Raw genomic sequence first — 20,871 nt, forward strand, 5'->3', positions numbered from 1 at the left:
ACCTTACGTTTTGGAGGCGAATGGGTTTGTCTGGGAACCGTCTTTGGTTGAGTTCTGGGTTTCTCATGATGTGGTCTTTCAGGTTGTTTTGGGGGAGCTTTGGCTTTGAAGGGCTCTTTAGGATTAGATGTCTGTTTTGGTTTTGTAGCCTTCTTAAAGTCGAAGCTCATATCATAAAACCAACGGTGATCATTGTTTCGTTCTTCACTGGTACTTGGTTCAGATGGGGTAAACTCATTTTCCTCGAAAACGGTGTCAAAAGCTTTAACAAAGTTGATTCCTTTTCTTAAATCCTGAGCATATTTGACACAGTTTTCTTGGACATGTCCAGTATGGCCACAGTAATTACAAATCAAATATTCTGGTAAATTTGAATATTTTCTCCTTTTGAAATCTCGTTCGGAAGGGGTTGATTTACATTTGGAGTGATCTCTACGACCATAGAACTCGTGCCCTAATCCCATTTTCATGTTATTATCTGATTGCTCAGTTAGGAAATTTAGAACACGTGTGCTACCTTCCCATTTTTCGTGAACCTTTCTAGCGTGCAAGAGTAAATATTTTAGCGACTGTATCTCTTTGTTGCATATGGAATGGTCTGACTCTACGACCTTGGGAGGGTGAGTCTCTTCATAATTGTCACGAAATTTATAGAATCTGTCATTAAGAACTCGTACCATCTCGGTATGCGTTCTTTTAGTATTTGATAGAACGATTTTAGATTCCTTTAATTGTAGAGTTAAAGATTCAATTTCCTTCTTTTGATCTGAGATAACGGCTTCTCTAGCCGTAGCTTTTGACTCAAGAAGCTCTTTGACTTTCCTCAATTCCAAGGTTATAGCTTCACTAGCTGTAACTTTGGCTTGAAGATGCTTAATGTTGAGTTTCAGGTCTGAGGTTATAGCTTCATTAGCTATAACTTTAGACTCAATCAAGAGCCTTCTTCTCAGCATTTGTCACATCTGAAGTTTTAGCCGTATTAGCTGTAACTTTAGATTTGAGCTTTTTTGCCTTTGCTTTAAGGAGATGATTCTCTTCAGCAATATCGAGGATTTGTTCTTTCAAGTCTTTCAATTCCATCTCTTGTTCGTGACACTTATCAAGAGATTGCTCAAAGTATTCAATTAAAGCATTCTTAGGCAATTTCTTAACACTTATCTTAAGTTCAAGATAGCTTACCTCTTCTTCTTCTTCTGAATCGGAATCTCCTAGAAAGCAGCAATATGAGTCCACGCTATCTTTATCACTATCTGAAAAGAGGTCAAGACTGACGTTGCTTAGACATAGGTTAGTAACTTCTTCTTCTTTTGATGCTTCGTCGTCCTCGGTGTCGAGATCTCCCCAGCATGATGCCATCATCACTTGCTTGAATTCCTTCTTGGTCTTCTCACGTTTTGCTTTGTCTTTAATTTTCTCCCATGTAGGACAATCCTTAATCATATGACTGGATTCTCCACACTTGAAGCATCCTCTGTTAGCAAACGTATTCTTAGACTCAGAAGTTTTCTTCTTATAGGACTTGTTGTTGTTGTTGTTGAACGATTTTGCTTGCTTATTTCTGAAAATGCGTTTATTAAATCGTTTAGCATACAAAACCATTTCGTCCTCTATTTCAACATCTTCTTCTTCCTTAGCAGAAGCTTGTAGAGCCATACTCTTACTGTTAGTAGCCTCGGCCTCATCGTCATCCAAGACGAGTTCATGAGCCATGAGAGCACCAATAAGTTCTGCATAAGGTAGAGAAGTGAGATCTCTGACTTCTTCCATAACCGTGACCTTAGGACGCCATTTCTTGGTTAAACTCCTAAGTACTTTTCTAGCAATATCCTCGGAGTTAAAATTTTTGCCAAGATTTTTAAGCTCATTGACTATAGTAGAGAATCATGCTGACATGCTATCGAGTGATTCATTCTTTTCCATTTTAAAAAGTTAATATTTTTGAATCAGCAAGTCAATACGATATTGAGAAGCTCAAGCATGGATATCATGATAATAAATGGATACTGAGCTCAAAAGGTTACTCTATCAAGGAGGGGTATGCTTGGCTAAATCCTGCTAACCCTTCCCTGAACTGGACTAGTTTAGTTTGGAACAATTGGAATATCCCTAAACACTCTATGACTACCTGACTGAGGATGAATGAAGGCATGAATGTGAAGAGTAAGTTGTTTAGGTTTGGCTGCTGCACAGATGACTGGTGTATACTATGCCACAGTCAACCTGAAATAGTGGAGCATCTTTTTGTGGACTGTGTGTATGCTGTCAAAATTCAGACATGCTTGTTGCATTGGTTTGGAGGTAGTTTCCCAACAGTAGACACTCTGAGTGCTGCTAGCAGGAATACTATACAGTGGAAATTCAGGGTGGCTGTGTTCAATGCTTACTGCTATACTATTTGGTTCCAAAGAAACAATGCCAGGATCAATGCCTGGTTAATTAGACCTGAAGCTGCTGCTGCTCGAATGGAGGATGACATTAGGAGAAGAGTTAAAATGAAATGTAAGGCTTTAGTAGACCAATCTGATCTACTATGGCTGCAAAGTATGATATGAGCTTGATATGTTTCCTATAGGATTTGATCCTTGAACCTCATGTAATTATTTTTTTGATAAGATATATATAATACTCACATTACACCAAAAAAAAAAAAGTCAATACGATATTTCCTAACAGCCGACGTTCCCTCATAGGCCAACTCAAGACCATCCCATATTTCCTTGGCCGAAGTGCAAGAAGAAAAACGATCAAATTCGGTCGATGTAATGCCGTTTTGTAACAGGTTATCACTTTCGAGTTTTTCTCAGCCTTCTTGTAATCAGCCTCAACATAGTCTTCTTCCTTTTTCTCATAGGTAGTGCCTTCCGAAGATGCGACCAAAATTTTGTGTGGTCCATTCTTAATAATCGTCCAGCACTCCCAATCATGTCCTTTTATATAGTGTGTCATCATATTTTTCCAAAGTCCATAATTCTTCCCATCAAAGATAGGACACTTAAGATACTTGGAATCCATTTCACACGTGTAAGGCAGCGGAGATAAAATAAAATAAAAATATAAAAAGATAGATGGATCAGCCTCTTTGTGGTTAGGCAATCAAGAGCACGAGGCTCTGATACCAATTGAAGAGTTTATCGCAGTCGAAATACTCGGGGGGGGGGATTGAATTGAGTATTTAAAAAACTTATGCCCACTTTTTATTTTATATCAATGTAATTAATTACTTAAAGTTTATTGATTAAACTTTAACTAATTAACTAAGTGATTATAAACGTAATGAAATGAACAAAAACGAAAATTGCAAAGACACACGGTTTTGAAGTGGTTCAGCTTTACACGTCGAAGCCTACGTCCACTATTCTCGATTAATAATTTTAGTACCTTTCTCCGGATTACAAAATTATCAACCCAACTCGTATAACTAACTCCAGTTATAACTCAATTTGAATATCACTAGATATTCGATTTTGACTATCTTAAGTTACTAAGAAAGCACTTGATTGTTCTTCTAAGTGTTCACATAATTGAACGAGTAAGAAACAATATGAAGTACTATTATCTTATAACGTAACCTTAAGAACAATATGCAATTTAAATAGCACGACTTTTCGTAAAGATTTTCAAATGCAAAAGAATAAAAATACTTGAAATAAACTAAATTTGTTTGCAAGGAATTATATATTTCGAAAAGCTTGTTTTAAAGTAAAAACCATCATGTGTATTTATAGTAGAGAGGAATATTAGGGTTTGGATCGAAACCCTAGTAGGTGCCGTAAGATAGGTAGATTATTTCGCAAGAAATAAATCTTATCTCTTCCTTAATTTAATCCATAAGATAATTTGAATTAAGTAAAGAAGATAAAAGTAAATCTTATCTTACCTTAATTTAATCTCTATGATTCTCGGATAATTAAACAAATTAAATCAAATATATATTTAAGATATGAGAATATCTTGTAAAAATATTATTAGATTTAATTAGATAGGTTACTTGCACTAGAGGACTTACGAAACCAAAACGGCTCAAGACCGTGCGGCCGAAACCCTAGGCCGTGTCCAACTAGGTTGAAAATCCACTTCTTGGATTAGGGTTAGGTCAAATAATTTAGCAAACCCTAGGTAGCATGACGAGTCATAAGCTGTTTTACTAACTAATAGAGAAATGTAAATTATTCATTATAACAACCCATATTTCATCTCTATCATATACATACATGACTTTGAAACACATTTGAAGAATTTTATCTTTTGAAAATGATTTCAAAACTATTAAAATTGTGCCATAAAATTGCTACTCAAAGTTATAGTAATAGCCACTATAACCTTAAGCTTGGTAAGTAAAGTTATAGGTGAAATAGCTATAACTTTACCTTCCCAATATTGCTTCTTAAAGTACCGTTATTAGATGACGTCCTATACTAACTAATCTTCCTGGAGATCTTCAGTAGTAGATACGTCTCTTTGTCGTGATCGAAAGCTCTTCATCTTGAGCTTTGTTATAGACTTGATCGAGTCTTTTGCTTGAGTGATCATCATACTTGAAACTAGTTACAGTTGCTATGATGCTTTAAGAATCTTCAATGTTATAGGTCAAGCTGCTATAACATTACTTGAACGATGCTTCACAAATCTTCAATGTTATAGCCAAGGATGCTATAACATTACTTGCTAAACTTGTAAACTTACGTCAATCTATTAAAGACTAAACAAACGATTACAAGCAAGAGTATATATAATACGAAGCAAACACTTGTCATTATCAAAACTTAATCATATATCTATATGGTCCAACACTTGCTCACTTTAATCTCGGCCCTTTTGTTGAGCCACCCTAGTTCGTATGGACATGGATGATCTATTGTGGGTAATGAGAGTTTTTCAATCAAAGTACTTGATGCTATATTAGCACAACTCCCCCCATCAATTATCAAATTACACACTCTTCCCTTGATGGTGCACCTAGTCCTAAAGATTTGTTGTCTTTGGTCTAGTTCTAGGGGTTGTGGTTGAGTATACATCACCCTCCAAGTGACCAAACTAAGTCCCGAATCCGGCATGACTACCTCGGCTGCCTCTCCTTGTTCCTCGTCACTCTTATCATTGTCACACACAAGAATCTCGTCCTACTCTCACCAATGGACTACCTCAAGGGTGCTAAGGGCCCTCGGTTGGACAATCTTTCATGAAATGACCATACCCTTGACATTAGAAGCATTTTTTAAGGCCTACGGTGTTTCTTTGAGAGGTCTCGGGTGCTTTTTCTTTGTCGAAATAGGGTGTTTTTGGTTGTGTGATTGAGGTGTCTTTGGGTTTTGGCTCGGTTGGTGCGTGAGGCTCCGGGTGGTGGCCTGTTTTGGTCGAGTATTTTTGTGGGTTGGCCCTTTCCTTTCCCGCCTTCTCAACTCTCAAAGCCAAGTTAAGGGCCTCATCAAAGGACCACACATGTTGTAATCGGACTCTTTGAGCAATTTTGTCATCTAGACCCTCAACAAATCTAGCAATTTTTTATTCCGGTTTCTCATTCATTTCACATTGTAAAGTGAGTTGCTCAAAATCTCTAATGTAATACTCAAGAGGTTGTTGGTCTTGTTTAAGTTGGGTGAGTTTAATGAACAAGTCTTGAGTGTATTCTTTAGGCACAAATTTCTTATTAAGCTTCCTTCTCAACTTTAACCAAGACTTAATGGGTTCCTTACCATCTCTTTTTCTCTGGTTTTTTAAGTTCTCATATCAAAGTGAAGCACATCCTTTAAGTTTTAAGATGGCAACTTTACAAGACTTAGCATCCGAATATGACTTAAACTCAAAGACTCTTCCAATAGTTCTAAGCCAATCTATTAAATCTTCGGGATTTAAACTACCATGAAAGTCAGGAATTTATACCTTTAAGTCTTTAGGATGCTCCTCATGATAAGCCTCAACCAAAGAATCCTCCAAATCCGAGTACAAGCCGTCCTCCATGTGGTCATGCTCTCGGCCCCTTGCTCCAAACCCTCGGCCACGCCCTCTTCCACGGTGGGGTGGTGTTCGTCCTCCATGTCTTGGTGGTGTTGGAACATTGGTCATCAAGGTTGTTATGGATTCCAAGATTAAATCCACATTTGTTGTTAATCGGTCTACTTTGTTTTCAAGACCGAGTATTCTCTCCACACTTGTTTCACTCATTGGGCTGTTTTTTTGTGTTTTTGAATGTAGTTAGGAAAATGAACTCACAAAACTAAACCAAAGCTCTGATAACCAAGTTGGAGTGAATTCTCTCACTCGACAATTTAAGCGAAAAACTAAAGTAACGAGCCTAAGTTTGCATGAAACAAACTGGTTGTTTAGGCGTGTCCTTAGAGGACGGTTTGGTGATATGACTAGACCCGATCACAAAGCAATAGGACTAGCCTCGATAATTCAAAGCACACAAGCAAATAAATTACCAAATCCATGCACAAAGCAATGGAGCTCTTCAAGCACAAAGCAAAGAAGAGATTTCTTTTGAAGAAAATACTTGGTTTCTTTCTTTCTTTTAAACCTCATCAAATCTGCGTTTTTACAACCATGGACTTGGTTTATATAGTACCAAAGCCTTCTAATCTTAACCACCTATTTTACATCCAAGGGCTAGCATTAAACAAGTAAGAAAACAAAGAAAAAAGATGTTGAGCAGCTCCTAGGCAGCCGTGTGCCATCTCCAACAAGAACAATCCAAATGTTCTTCTCTAGGTCTTACATAAGCCTTACAACAATAGGGACATAAGAGCTACCTAGAAAACACAAAATTGGAGCCTTCCTTAGTCAATATTCCAGCTGAAATAATCCCTTGAGAGCAGCCCCCAAAGCTCTTACACAATTGTAAGAATGAAAGCGATATTTGGACCTTCCTTGAAAGCGACATTTGAGCTTCATTTGAATAATATAAAACAGCCTCCTAGGACTGATTTGGACGGCCAAGGCAGCTTGTTTTGTCCTAGGATTGTCTTCATTTATTTAATAGAAGAGATGGGACCGTTTGGAAGCAAACTAAGCTCGATTGTTGAAAACCGATAAACTTGTTACTCGATTTTGTCTTGTGATTTCATCTTAGCTCGGATCCTTAATTAAATAAAAGTCCCTAGGCAAAAAGTCTCAAAATTCATGATAGAATTGAGACGTGATAAAAATTACCATGTCTTCTTAGACGGATTTTGAGTTAGACCTCAAATTGGACGAAGGACTCAATCCGTGGCCTAGCTCGGTTTCCTCTCCCGTTTCAACTATTAATACTCCATGTAAAAAGTAAATTAAAGTTTATCCCATAACTATTGTCTCATCTCTCTATCTTGCTTTTATTGTCTCCTTTTCTTCCAAATTGTGTCCTTTCTTAATTTAGCATGTAAAAACTTTAATTATCCAATATTATCTCTAAATAATTATCTAGCACCCTAACCACCATAAAATTAGGTGCTCAATTCTTCATTTATTTAAAGGGTAAATTTGTTAATCCACCATTTTCCTTACATCTTTCCTAAATAGAAAGGGGGGCAATTAAAACGAGATGGAGGAAGGACGATTTTATAAAAATCCTATTTTATATCAAATATAAATATTTAATTTTCATATTATATATAGATTTTATTAAATCTATTAATAGTTAAAAGCTATCAAAGTTTGTATTAGAGAGAATATATTAGGATATTACTCTAACAATAATATCATAATATATTCACTCTAATAGTTTGACATTTAAAAGTCAATGGAACTTTGAAGGTGGAATGGAGGAATATCTTTTTTCTTAAATAACCGGCTCAAATAATAATAAAAAATTATCAATTGATATAATCTTTAATGCAATTTTCATTATAACTCATCAACCATTTTATATTATTAACATAAGCTTAAGGCTGCGTTTATTTAGGTCCCTTCATTTTCATTGGGACGGACACATTTAGGCCTTGTTTGGTTCATGCAGGGGTTGAATTTCTGTATTAATCAACTCACTGAAATCCAACTCCCTTGTAAAATTTACATGAATTGACCAAAACATGTTTAGTTGTCTTGTGGGAGTTTGTTTTTCCCATGAATTAAATTCTCCTGTATTGTTTGGTTGAAGTGTGTCAATTCACCTAATTTTAATTTCTAAATACCAATTACCCCTCCATAATATTAGTAACACCTAATTTCTCTTTTTAAAAGGGCAAATGAGTAAACTTTATCAACAAATGATGTAGGAGTTTCCAATGAGCAAATAGGGGTACGTAATTAAACTCTCCCATTATGTAGGAATTGTAAACTCCTCCATTTTACAAAAAATGGGCAACCAAACACGTTTTAAAAAATACAATTCATGGGATTACGAATTTCCCATGAATTAGTAAGGTACCCAAATGAGGCTTTAGTGAAATGAAATATTGTTATTTTTTTTATTTGAAAAAGAGAGTTATATTAATAAATAGAGTTATAAGTCAGATTACATGCTAAGGAGGGGATCATGGGACCAGGGACAAAGGGGCTACAAGGCCCTAATCTTTTATTATTACATTATTTTGCCATTATGAGTAGAGTATTTGTTGAAACTTTAAGCATTTGTTAGTTTAGACTTTAAACATATAAAGCATAACCATTCATATTTCAAGTGAACAAACAAGCAGTGTCTTTATATATTATACTCGTATTTCTTTTCATTTCTAAAGATCAATGTAATTCCATCAAATTTATATGTATCCATCTCAAACCACCTCTATATAAAACTAATAATCACACCATTTGCCTTTGTTTTTTTAATGCAAGATAGTGTAGAAGGAAAATAGAGACAACCCCATAGGCTAGGTCGCACAGACACTTCTCCAAATCAGCCGTCCCGTGTTCGACACCGTGTCGGACACCGATACTCCTCGGACACACGCCGAAATGTGTCGGACACCTTTAAAGCCGTGTCTAACTTTCTACATTTATTCGGGCACGTGTCCGACGTGTGTCCATGGTATTTGGGCCGTGTCCGACGCGTGTCCATGGCATTTGGACATCATTTGAGATGAATGATGTTCTTTAAACGAGAAATGAGCTGTCGAAAGAGATTGATTAGAAGATGCGTTTGGATGGTAAATGAAAATGAATTATAATCAAGGACAAATGTTACCTTCACTTATTTAAATTTAATATCTAATAATTTTATAAAAATAAAATCGAACGTTTATAATTATAAAATATATATTTTTTAAAATTTAAATAACGTGTCCGTGTCCTAAATTTTATGAGATGTCGTGTCACGTATCCGTGTCGTGTCCGTGTCCGTGTCCGTTTTGGTGCTACCTAGCCCACATGCTACAATACACTAATACTAGCAATAAAAATACTTTATTTTTTTAAATTGCATTTCCCCGAGAAATTATCCCTTATTTTTATTCAATTGCCTTCCAATAAAGACAACGCTACTTGTCCTACTTCCATTTCTTTGCAGTCATAAATTTGTATGGTTTCTCCCCTGATCTTCATCTCCTCTCAAATTAGGGTTTCTTTTATCATACATAAAAATAATATGATCATGATTTCCATCGTTAACAGTTTATTCTTTGTTCCTTATTAACACCAGATAACAAGGGGATAATTGCTGCTCTTGCAAAATCAAGCTTTAACCTAAGGAAGACTGAAAAGGAAAGGTATAACTCGTCTACAATTTTTTTTTTCCTTCGAAACTCTTCTAGAAATTTACTCGCTCCCTCACTCCATTCAAGACAATTCCATAATTCACGAGTTTGATTAAAATATATCTCACAACCTATGAAATTGGCTTGAACGGAGGAAGTAAGAGTAACATATAAGAAAATTAGGTAGAGAGTTAACTGAAGTCTGAAGCATTTCTTTTTCATCACCTATTTGTTTGTGTTTGAAGGTAAAAAAGTGTGTGAAAAATCAATTCACTGTCTCATACTTTTTTTTTCTGTTGTTGGAAAAGAAGAACGAGTTCAATAATAATCCGAAAAAATGAGCTCACAGTACTCTTTTGAATGGCTTTAAGTTTTAAAGTTATAAGAAAAATATCATTTTTTGGGTGATTTTTCTTTTGTGGTACTAAGATAGGTCAGATCCTATGAATCTGAAGACTCTTGGTAGTCTATTATTGCTGCTACTTCTTATGTAATCATTATTTTAGCCTTCACTTTTTGTTCATATGTGTATAATAGATCATTGACTAGAATTGATCCAAAAAAGGGCACTAATTGAATTCATATACAGGTAGTCTTTTTTTCAGAATTCAAAGGGTAAACTAATCTTTCATAAAATTTGAACAAGGAAATTTAATGGGGTTAAAAGTATAAAATTTTGAAGGATGAAACTAATATAGGGAGTATCAAGGATTGTTCCAAAACGTTTTTTATAAAATTGTAATTTTCTTTTTTTAAAACTAAACATGTTTGAAGGTAGAAAATTATACGGAGTGGTTAATAGTGTCATCTCCAATATCACCGAACCCAAAAAATAATGAATGGATAGAATCGCTGGATCGAAATGCGTACATCTCTATTCTATATCTAGCAATTAGAAAAATTGGGAATTTTTTAAAGTTATCCCAACTTGGAATGGTTGAACATGCGCGAAGACATGAATTAACCATTCCGGCAGGTGTTCTCCAATGGGTAACACATGTCTTCACGAGTCGTGCATGTTCAAGTAAGAGGTAAACGATTGGTCATAAACTTTGCTCTATTCCCACTGATAGGGTATGTAAAAATCTGTTTTTAGTCATGTAGAAGTGTTGTTTTAGAAAGGTATGTGTTGGGGAAACATTAGCGCTCACACATAAAGAGGAAAAATACAAGAACATGATTTTTAAAGAGGTTCGGCAAATGCCTACATCCACTATCTTATCGATCATATATCATCATCTCATTAGTACAAGTTTAAGGACAACTTGGCAAACCTCCTTACAATAAATCAACCTAAAACCCCGAGTACACACCGTCTCACTCAAAGGGTCATGGATAAATTCTCATACAACACTCTCTTTTTGTGGTGACTATCACCATTTTTCATGGCAGAGAGACCTCACTGGTCTATATCTTGGTTGAGGCTACATCTCTCACACCCTTTACAACAGATAATGACTTAGTAGTTTGCTCATTTTCCATGGGTACAGATCACAAGTTACCTATTTGTTACATTAGAGTAGAACAATGTTATTTCCCAATTCAAGATATAAAATTATTTAAGCCCATATGTCGTTTATGGTTTTACACCAACTTGTTTCCCCTTACGTTGCTTGCCCCAAATATTTTGTGGACGTTTATGATGCACTGTTTTGATTATTGAAATGTGAATCATATAATTATTGTAACACTAATTAGGTTTACGTGATATAATCTAGAAGACAATTGAATGGCATCATCATCATCATCACCGTCGTCATCAAGTTCCTATAACTCTCCATGTGCAGCATGCAAGTTCCTTAGAAGAAAATGCATGGGAGGCTGTGTATTTGCTCCATATTTCCCCCCTGAGGAGCCTCATAAGTTTGCCAACGTCCACAAAATATTCGGAGCAAGCAACGTTACGAAGCTCCTCAGTGACGTCCTCCCTCACCAAAGGGAGGACACGGTGAACTCCTTAGCCTATGAGGCCGACGCTAGGGTTAGGGATCCAGTGTATGGGTGTGTAGGAGCCATATCGTACCTCCAAAGACAAGTTCATAGGCTTCAAAAAGAGCTTGATGCTGCCAACGCTGATCTGCTTAGGTATGCATGCCATGGGATCTCGCCTCCACCACCATCACCGCCGCTACCACCACCACCACCACCACCTACGACGGCCATCGATCAGTTTGGTGAGGTTTTTCAGCCGTCCGATTCTAGCAATACTGTTGGTGTTGATAATTTTTCATCATTCCCTAATTTTCTAGATTAGAATGAGAATATTGATCCTAGAGGAGGTGACGATGGTCATGACCAAGGTAACATGTGATTGTTATCGATCTACGAAGCTACTTAACTTAGATTAGCTTAGCTAAAGCTAATCACATTGGCATTAATATGAAAATGAGAATAATTAACTCTCTCATCTTGGGATGGATTGCTTGTCATCGTATAATCACTCCGTATATCTTTATATGGTGGTATATACGAACCATTTATGACGTACTCGATTTATTAATTAGGTATGTTTGATTTGTCTTTTTGTTCACGACCACATTAATAAGAATTATATGCCTGTTAATTAGTTTAGTTGTTGAAAATAGTGGATAAAAAAGGTTACTACTTATGATTCAATCGCCAGAACTAATTTGCACGGAAATAATAAAGTAGCGATAGAACTAATAACTAGACTAAGACCTTTTCAGTTGAAAAAAAACGTAAATAGGGGTGCAATTAAGCTGATGCCTCAAGCTAAGGTTGTTGGGTTTGTGACTTGATTCTGTTAGTCGCCGCTTCGAACGACTATGCGGGGGTCTACGGTATCCGTATCTGTTATTGGGCTAGGTCTGTCTTGTGTCTTTATTAAGTCATTCTGTATTAGGTCTTAGAGAGTATTATATAAACTCTCTAAGCCTCTACCTAGCAGTCTGAAAAATTCCTCACATATCAATAAAACTCTCTCCCTTCTGCCCTGTAGACGTAGCTAACACACCGTTAGTAAACCACATAAATCTGTGCGTTTGTCTCTTTATTGTTCTTTTATTTGTTCTTTCTTACTTCTGTTGTAACAAAGGTTCTATAACTGCTACACTAATACGTCGAGTAACTGCATTCATCTCTTATATACACACAAAAAAAGTTTTTTTAACGCGTGCATGATTTCTTGAGCTGTCATTGGTTAATTAGCTTAATGAAAATGAAAATAATAAAAGAGGATTATTCTCTAGCTACAACTTAAAGTGAAAGTCTCGATTATATATTCCTTATAAACACAACCTAGCAGCTATAATAATAGGACCACCACACTATTAATTTAATTATGGCTTAAGGGTCTCTCCTTTCTTAAATTGCCAATGTATTAAGACTTTATGTTGATGATTTATAGCCTAATTTCGCCCAAGTGTTCTTTCTTCATTGCATTATTCTGTTTTTTATTCATTGAAAAACTCTTCACAAGTTGTAGGGAGAGGTGAACATCATTTTCGAATATTACGTTAACTTTGAGTATAATAACAAGTGTCTCTTTGCTAGGGAGCTTGCTTCCAAAAAAGAAACAAGATTGAAAACAAAACTTATTCCATCCCATAAAGGAAAATGTTCTCAATTCTATTGCGGCTTGTCTCAAAATATTTGATTTTTTTCCCTTGTTGCAAACTTTAATTTGATCCTTTGATAGCTTTACTTATCAATCAATACTATATATTAATTCCAGAAATCAAGGGACTTCAATATAATTAAAGAAATCTATACAAATTAATTATACTATATAGTTTTAAATCGATAGCACCGTGTGATGGACCTGATAAAGGGACCTCAATGTAAATATTATATAGTTTTGGTTAAAAGTATAATATAAAAATGCCTTGATGAAGAATATTTATGGAAATTACATTAAATTAAAGTAATTAAATTTAGCAAACACAATAATATAGTGATTTTCCTTAAAATTAGCATGCCGCACTTATGGAATTAATTAGTATCATCATAGAATTATACATTAAATTTAATGTAGTAAAAGTAATACTAGCAGCAACGAGATTAATAAAATTAACGGTATTAATGTGGGAGTAGTGACAGTTATAATAATGATAGTGGGAGTAGTGAAAGTAACTACGAATGTAGTGAAAATAACAGTGGTAACAATGAGAAAAAGTATGAATAATTAAATAACCAATCGACTTAAGGAAATATTTTATTTATTTAAATATAGGCCGGATAAAATTAACGGTAATAACGAATTTAACAGAAAAACAATAGAGGAATTAGTAAAAGAAACAGTAGTAACCAAGGGAGTAGTGAACGTAATGATATTAACAAAGAATGTCGTGAAAGTAATAATATTAATAGCGGAGTAGTGAACGTGTCTCATAATTTGAAAATAAATTTTACTTTTCATCATAATTACAAGATATGCCGTAGAAAAATATATTACAAATAGTAAACGTGTGAGTTAGACAACTCCAACATAGTTTATTTCATTGAAAATAAAATTTAACGGTAAATAGAGGTAGCCCGGGCGAAGCCGGGCACCAAACCTAGTAATTAAAATATGAGCTCGGAGAGTTGAGTATAACTCTATACATAGACTTATAGAGGCATATCTTAACATACTAGGTAGTGTCTCGTGTTTCAAACGGCCAGTTTTAATATTCAGTATCGAAATACTAAAATTTAACAAAGTAGGAAGAATGCTCATTATAACATGTTATCCTATTATAATTTAATTAGCATACATATTATTATTATGTAAAGATATAATAATTCGATACTGAGTACTCCCTTCAATGAGTCTTTTGCCAAAACGACCATTGCAATAAAACTAATTACCATAATAACCATTTTCTAAAATTATTTTCCAATATAACCACTTTTAGTAAATTACTTTCCGAGATTGACCAAAATCAAAGCTATGAAAACATTCTTCACCATGGCAACAATCTTCATCTCTCCCTTATTTTGTTCCAGTTTTCATAAGTGTTTATCATTCGACAACAACACTAATTGATAATAAAAATATTGTTTGCTAATGTTTTTATGTTCTTGTCTCCATGAAAATAACTCATTTCCTTCTAACTTTTCCTCTACCTCTCCATTAATAACATTCATTCATTCATAAATCAGTAATAAGACTATGAATTTGTGATTGCAATTTATAAGTCTAATTGAATCACTACAGCAACAAGTGAACAACCACTATAAAAGTGTGGTACTTCCGGCCTGTAGTTAATCCCAAATTGCGACATCCATTAATAAATTTACGTCTACAAAAATTACTCCCAAGCTCTAAGCCTCTAATACAAGACCTTCTCCATGTATGATAAATTGAGAACTGCAAATTATTGAATTTGTAACAAGATTTATAGTTAGTATTATTTATCATGATTGCTAAGATTAAAATAAGATAAATTATTGGATGGTTTGGAAGGATTTATGTTAGTTTGGTTAATTTGGAAAAATAGTTTTTGAAAAAGGTTATTTTGGTAATTAATTTTTCTAAAACGGTCATTTTGGCAAAAGACCCACCTCCAATTCTCTATATTTTCCCCCTTTGAGGTGGGCACAAGAATTAAAGGAGGGAGTATTATATTGATAAATGACATATGTGGGGTTGAAGGATTGGAGAGGGGTAGTAGTAATTATGAATAAAATAAGAGTAAAAGAGTTGAGTGAGGTTTGGTGATAAGAGAAATGGATGAATAATTAGGAGTTAAATAATGAATTATGAGCTACAAATACTAAAGGAAATAATAAAATAGGAGTAAAAGAGTTTGGTGGGGTTTGGTGATAGGAGAGATGGATGAATAAAATAAGAGTAAAAATTATTAAAAATAGAAAGGGGAAGAAAACCCGAATAATTCGTTTTAGGAAATAAGGAAGAATATAGAGGATTGGAGGGAGTATTAAAACTTAACTCCACTAAGGATTTTTGAGATCCTCGGAACAACTATAAATATACTGAAGTTACACCGGAAGCACTACATGTAAACAATAATTACAGGATCTTGATTGCAGCGATAATTACTGATAGATACATACATGGAGTAGTCATTAGATCTGATGAGGAGTTTTCTTAAGAACAATAAGAAGATGAATCTTAATGTTTTGCCTTCTCCTGCATTCCTTAGTCTCTAATTCTCTTTCTGTGTGTTTTCACTTAATTAATATGAATTAGGTAAAAACCACAAACAGGTGTGATCTATTTATATAGGTGGCAGGAGGGGCTTCAATAGATAAGTGGGCCTAATATGTTAATGACATGTAAACATTAACCGTAATCCACTTATTCTATTACTCCCAATAAAAACCCGAAACATTATTTCTAACCGTTTCTAATTAAAGTGACTGACATCAGTAATTAGGTCCACATAATAGAGAATTAATAATTCTTAAATTCTCCCACTTGGACCATATTACTGACCGAAACATAATGTCACGCATAAGTAGAACCATAAGATGCGTAAACGGCTAAATGAACACATAATGGGTTTGTCTTAATTACCCTGGTCATTCCGAACAACTGGTTGAGTCATGGCGGAAACACTACTATACAAGAGAAGTGGTCCTTCCATGTACTACGGACCGATCGTTTAGAATAATCAGTCTGTACAAGGAGCAAACATAATCCCCGATAATGTCCTTGAGGAAAAGAACTGATTTTGTTAATCGTGCAACAACAATGTATACAATAACAATAATACGATACAGAAATTGTTCGGAAATCATCACCATAAGAAAACATAAGTTGATTAATCAAAACATAAGTGTCATCATTACAAAATACTAGCAGGATCCAACATAAATGAGAAGCCTTAATGATTATCCTCCAGACCCATATCAGTAGCATGCTTCAGAAATGTCTTTGGAGGTAATCCCTTAGTCAAAGGATCTGCTATGTTAGCACTAGTCATGATGTGCTCAATTGACACAGTGTTTTTCCGAACTTCCTCCTTAACTGATAGGTACTTCATTTCCATGTGCTTTACTCCTTTAGAGTACCTATCATTTTTCGAAAAGAAGACAGCTGCGGCATTATCACAGTAAATTTTCAGCGGCCTTGAAACGGAATTCATAACGCTAAGCCCTGAAACAAAGTTCCGCAACCATAAAGCTTGAATAGTAGCCTCAAAGCACGCTACAAATTCAGCTTCCATAGTGGATGAGGCGATAATTGTTTGTTTAGCACTCTTCCAGAAGATTGCCCCCCCAGCCAAAGCAAACGCATAACCAAAAGTGCTTTTCCTTGAGTCTACACACCCTCCAAAATCTGAGTCAGCATATTCAATAACCTCAAGCTGATCAGTATGTCTATAAGTGAGCATTTTGTTCACTGTTCCCTTTAAGTACCTTAAAACTTTCTTAGCCGCGCTCCAATAACCCATTCCAGGATTGGACTGATATCGACCCAACATACCCACTGCAAAACTTATGTCAGGTCTTGTATAGACTTGTGCATATTAAGCTTCTAACCAGAGATGCATAAGGAAAGTTTTTCATGGCATTTCTTTCTAGTTCAGTCTTAGGACACATATTCAAGCTGAACTTATCCCCTTTCTGAATAGGAACATCATTGGGATTACATTTTACCATGTTAAATCTTTCTAAGACCTTCATGATATAGGCTTTCTGAGACAATCCTAATGTCCTTTGTGATTTGTCTCAAGATATTTCCACCCCGATCATATAGGACGCCTCTCCCATATCCTTCATCTCAAAGTTGCTTGATAGGAAATCTTTAGTTTGACGTAGTAGTCCCAAATCACTGCTCGCGATAAGTATGTCATCGACATATAAGACCAAAAATGCAAACTTACTCCCACTGATCTTCAGGTAGATACACTGATCAACAGTGTTTTCTTGAAACCCAAAGGAGGTAATGGTATTATGGAACTTAATATACCATTGCCGAGAAGCTTGCTTAAGTCCAGAAATGGATTTCTTTAATATACAAACTTTGTCCTCTTTGCCATCAATAACGAAGCCTTCAGGCTGAGCCATGTAGACTTTTTCTTCCAAACTCCCATTCAAGAATGCCGTTTTCACATCCATTTGATGTAGCTCTAAGTCAAAATGAGCTACTAAAGCTAATATGATCCGTAAAGAATCCTTCTTAGAAACTGGAAAGAAGGTTTCATTATAATCAATGCCTTCTTTCTGATTAAAGCCTTTAGCTACCAGTCTGGCTTTATGTCGTTCAATATTACCTAAGGAGTCGCGCTTGGTCTTAAAGACCCACTTGCAGCCGACAGCCTTATGACCTATTGGTAAATTGACCAACTCCCAGACCTCATTCTTAGCCATAGACTCCATCTCTTCTTTCATGGCATTAATCCATTTATCGAAATCATTAACGTTCATAGCTTGTGAAAACGTAACAGGATCAGTATCCATACTAATGTCAAATTCACATTGTTGTAGATATACTTCATAGTCATCTGGAATAGCTGACCTTCTAGGTCTTGTGGACCTTCTTAATACTATTTCAGGTGCTGTATCAAACAACCTCAGTGGCGATGTTATCATTCTGGAGTGAAGGGTTATCAACATTAGGTTCCACAATATCGACTGAGTCAACATTATCATTATGTGGAACTTCATCAATAAAAATTGGGGGCAAAGGAACTAGAATTGCCACCCTAACTTCATTGACGACGACATCCCTTACCTGATCACTCCCACTAACTTCGCCATTCTCAAGGAATTTGGCATTTCCGGTTTCAACAATTCTAGTCTTGTGTGTAGGACAGTAAAACCCATACCCTTTGGACTTTTCTGGATAGCTGATAAAGAACCCACTAATGGTTCTAGGATCAAGCTTCCTTTCATGTGGATTATAAATGCGTGCCTCTGCTGGGCATCCCCATACATGTAAATGTTGAAGACTCGGTTTCCACCCTTTCCACAGTTCAAATGGTGTCTTTGAAACTGCCTTACTGGGAACCCGGTTTCCAACATACACAGCAGTCATAAGGGCATGCATCCACAACTTCATGGGTAGATTGGTATTACTCATCATTGTCCTTACAGCCTCTAATAGGGTCCGATTACGCCTCTCAGCAACACCATTCATCCATGGAGAACCAGGAGTTGTGTACTGAGGGACAATACCCAAACTTTCAAGGAGTTTTGCAAAAGGACCAGGATGTTGTCCTGATTCATCATATTTGCCATAATACTCACCACCCTTATTTGACCTTATGATTTTCACTTGCTTTCCTAATTGTCTTTCCACCTCCTTAATGTAAACCTCTAAAGCGTCTACTGATTGAGATTTTTCATGCAAAAGGTAAAGATAACAATAACGTGAATAATCGTCGATAAAAGTGATGAAATATTTCTCTCTGCTCATGAAGGGAACATCAAATGGACCACATATGTCTGTATGTATAATCTCTAAAAGAGCAGTGCTTCTTGTGGACCCTTTCTTGGTGTGTTTGGTTTGCTTACCCTTAATGCATTCCACACACGTCCCAAAATCCGTAAAATCAAGAGAAGGTAGTATATTGTCTTTAACTAACATGCTCATCCTTTCTCTTGAAATATGGGCCAAACGTTTATGCCACAAGAAAGAGGAACTTTCATTAGACCTTCTACGTTTCGAACTAACATTATTATGCAAGGAAACATTATGAGAAACACAAAGAGATTCTGAAAACAATTTATCTAAATAAATACGATACAATCCGTTTTCCAAAATCCAAGAACCAATAAAAACATTGTCTCGAAACATACTGAAACAACCTTGTCCAAAACTTAATCTAAAACCATCATTATCTAACTTAGAAACTGAAATTAAATTGCGTCCGAAATAGGGAACATAAAGTGTATCCTCCAAATTCAACTTAAATCCAGTGCTTAATTCCAAGCTAAACCTTCCAATGGCTTCTACGGAGGCTTTATCTTTATTCCCAATGTATAAGGAGGCCTCATTTGGCTTTATGGTTCTTGTCGTAAGGAATCCCTGCAAGGAATTGTAGATACCTAATTTCTGCACCTCTCGCAAACCATCCGGTGATGATTGGGCCGCATGTTTGCTACACGGAACGATTTGTGACAATTCGTAAGTTTATCGTCAAGTGATTGCTCAAATATTAATATCTACCTCTTAGTTGTCATCTACGTGCCGATACGGTCGTTTTGACAGTAATTAGAGTTCATTTGGAGTCCGAGTCTAAAACCGTCTCCATTTTCTGATAATTGTTAAATCCCGAGTCAGAATGTTCTGGAATGTTCCGGATATTTCTATTCCATATTTTTAATAAATAATTCACAATCTTTATCTTTTGGTAAATAATTTCCCGTAATATTCATATAAAGTATTAAGGAAAACCAAATTATTCCGTCCTACTATAACTCAAACACGGAAATCTCTCTTCCGCAGGAGGAAACCACTTGGGAACAGACGCAGCAGGTGCTGCGCCTCTTCCTAGAGATGCAGTGCTTGCTGCGCCTCTTCCCAGGTCCTATTCTGCGTAGTTTTCATATCTTTTTCATATCTTTCCGAGATTCACTTCCAAAGACTATCCGAAAACCCTATTCCTTCACGTGATTAGTATAAATAGGAGCCTTCGCTCCTCATATTTCTCACGCGAGTGTCCGCCCTTCTCTTCTCCCTTTGCATTCTAGACTTTTGTTCTTACTTTTTGGCGTCTACGTGCTTGATCTTTCGACCACGTAAGCTCGGATCCTTCTGAGTACCAGCCTCGTTTGCATTACCGACCAATTTGACCAACTACACAATCAATCAACTTAATTAATCTAATCATTTTCCTCTTACGAGGGCACTTTCTTTGCATTCGCGTCGAGCATCACTAATCGATATCTTAGTCCTTCTCGTTTCGTCAACATGTAAGTCTAAGGGTGTAAATCTCTCTTTTATTTATTGTATTTTAATTATTATATCACAATTGTAAGGTTTATGTCGAGAATACCTCTTAAAACCGATTTCTAAACCATGCTTTACAACCTTTTTTTACGGATTTCCAGAAGACTAACCGTCGAGAAAGGACGCAGCAACTGCTGTGCCTCTTCGAAGGAGCGCAGCAACTGCTGCGCCTCTTCGTGAGGCTGCCGCAGTTCCTGCTTCCTTTCTTCTTCCTTCGTCCTCTGTAATTCGTCAAAATCTTATTTCTTTTATTCGTCTCTTGTTAATTCTTCGTCATAATAGCATATGTTTCACATGTATATTATTCATCATCATTAGTAATTAATTCGTCATTTAAATTCGACTTAAATCCCTTATAACCAATATTTGCGGGTTTTCGTCATTAAATTCAATCCGGGT

At 35.8% G+C, this 20,871-nt stretch overlaps 1 long non-coding RNA gene across 2 annotated transcripts; it reads left to right on the forward strand.

Moving 5' to 3' along the window:
* Positions 1-9,345: 9,345 nt before the first annotated feature.
* Positions 9,346-12,174, forward strand: LOC141601973 (uncharacterized). 2 transcript variants are annotated; one of them, XR_012524374.1, is made up of 3 exons: positions 9,346-9,431; positions 9,554-9,620; positions 11,327-12,174. It is a non-coding gene; the product is annotated as an uncharacterized LOC141601973 (long non-coding RNA). The 2 variants fall into 2 exon arrangements; XR_012524373.1 differs by having other exon boundaries at positions 11,330-12,174.
* The last annotated feature ends 8,697 nt before the right edge of the window (positions 12,175-20,871 follow it).

The sequence above is a fragment of the Silene latifolia genome, chromosome 1 (genome assembly GCF_048544455.1).
Source record: "Silene latifolia isolate original U9 population chromosome 1, ASM4854445v1, whole genome shotgun sequence".
Classification (NCBI taxonomy): Eukaryota; Viridiplantae; Streptophyta; class Magnoliopsida; order Caryophyllales; family Caryophyllaceae; genus Silene; species Silene latifolia.